Genomic DNA, 2,500 nt, shown 5'->3' on the forward strand with positions numbered 1-2,500 from the left:
GTGAGTTAGGACCTTCCAGTATATTCCAGGATTGGACAGGGTTTATATAAAATTCAAGAAAGTATTAAACTACCTATTCTAATTATTCAGGCACTAGACACAAGGGTTTGTCTGTTGCACCAGAGGTTGCCACTTTTAATTATAAAATAAGTTTCGTCTTATGGCTTTCCTTGTTCTAACCCCCTAATGTAATCTAAATTAACCGAAGATGATATCTGAAGTTAATCAGTAGATGAGTTCTCAGCTACTCCTCACACCCTCCATAGTTATTGTTATAGTTCACCAAACCAATCATGAATTTGTATACCTTCCCACATGTTGGACACATCAGATTAGGATTTGGAATCACGGGAATTTTGTTTCTGCTGTATAACTTCTCTCTTTCTAGAGTGAGATGCACTGTTTGATCCTGCTACACGGCAGTTACCCTGCTGTCAATACTCAAGACCTAGACCACACGGTTACTAGCAATGATTTTCAGGCTAGTTGGTGAAACTTTGCTCTGCTCCAGTTGACCTCTTAGGGGAACGCCTTGTCTTCGGGGCCCGGTTGTCTCATTAGAATTAATTTTAGGAGCGGTTCATCCGACATACTGATCACGTGACCAAACCCTCGTAAATATTGTTTGGTGAACATGATTTCTGTGTGCATCTTGTTCACTCCAGAATCTCAGTGTAGAGTCAGATCTTTCCAGATGAGGTTCACAATTTTCAACACGAAATATTAAAAGGTTACATCTGCTTGAGAATGCGTCGGTAAAGGAGAGATCTCTGCACTATAAACGAGAGTTGTGATACATGCTATTTCATATACATGGAGTTTGGTGGTCAGTTTCAGGCGTTCGTTCATGAAAGCCCTGGTATTTAGTTTGTACTAAGTACACGAAGACCTATCTAATTTCTGAGGGACATCGTCACCAATCTTAGTAGTGATGAAATAATGTTATCGAGGTATTAGAGAAAAAGCAACACCTATAGTTGTGTATCATTGATAGTGAGGACGGGCAGATTCTGATTTACTTCAGCTTATTTTACCTAGAATTCTATTTTTCTTGTGTTCATCTATCAAAAATACTACAAAGGCAGGGCGTGAAGTTTAAACTATTTGCAGATGACACACAATTTTACTTCTCCATAAATAATATAGATGACACTACTGAAACTCTAAACCGAATCCTTGATAGTGTTAGAGAATGGATGACATTTAAACAACTAAAATTAAATGAGAATAAAACTTAATTCATGGTGGTGGGCAAGAGAAACAGCGTGAGAAACTTAGGTGATATTCAAATGAACATAAATAATGACTCGGTGCTGATATCTAGTAAAGTTCGGGATCTAGGTGTATTTCTTGACTGTAACCTGTCTCCAAATGCCCAAATAAATAATGTAATAGAAACTGCTGGTTATCATCTAAGAAATATTGCGTTTATAAAAAAGTACCTGCACGAAAATTGACCACTGCAACTCTACCTACTTCAATTTACCAAAAGTGCAACTTAAGAAATTACAAAACATAATAAACAGAGGAGCAAGACTGATAAAAGGTGTCCCACCTAGAGAAAGGATCACCCCTATACTAATCGATTTACACTGGCTGCCGATTAAAGCGAGAATTGAATTTAAAATATGTGCAATAACCCACCAAGTTATCAGAACCGGGCGTCCAAAATACTTAAGAGAATTGCTACATATTGCACAGCCATTAAATCGTGTCGACACGAGAATAGTTACAGATGGCTTCAAACTATTAGAACCTAGGTATATGTCTACTGTAGGCTTCAGAGCCTTTAAATATGCGGCCCCGAAACTATATAATAAGCTCCCACGAAACCTTCGAATGATTGAAGACATTAAGGCTTTCAAGAGGAAACTGAAGACTTTCTTATTTCATGAGTCTTTTGACAGTGACGATTTAACAATAAATGAAGAATATGAGACATGAATAAATACTCTGAACGAATAAGATAAAACGACAGTGGAGGTCTTGTAGAGAGTGGGGTTCCCCTGCTGTATAGGACCGGAAAAGCAGCCATCAAAGTAAGTAAGTTAGCCAAGCGTTTAAGTAAGATCAATATAATTAGGGCCATGTATTTGCTTCAGAGTAAAAGAATAACGTTGATGATCCCGTACTGGGTCTCTGGTAAAGCGGATTCAAATATATGTTTATTTCTGCTTGTAGTTTACTATTTGCATAAAAGAGATAAAATCGAAGGAAGTTATATTTTCTTCTAAAGAGGACATCTTTAATTAGAATATTCAAATTTAGATGAATGCAAGAAAAATACATTTGCATGTGGGTTTTTAAATAAACAAAAATAAACTTTACATGTTTTAGCTTTTAGGGATGAATTAGAATGAGTTACCTACTGTTCATTTAAATGACTCTAAAAGAGAGAGAGAGAGAGAGAGAGAGAGAGAGAGAGAGAGAGAGAGAGAGAGAGAGAGAGAGAGAGAGATGTAGTTGATATTCCATAGACTGTTTGGTATGCTAAATGTTG

This window comes from Palaemon carinicauda, chromosome 15, assembly GCF_036898095.1.
Source record: "Palaemon carinicauda isolate YSFRI2023 chromosome 15, ASM3689809v2, whole genome shotgun sequence".
NCBI classification, from domain to species: Eukaryota; Metazoa; Arthropoda; class Malacostraca; order Decapoda; family Palaemonidae; genus Palaemon; species Palaemon carinicauda.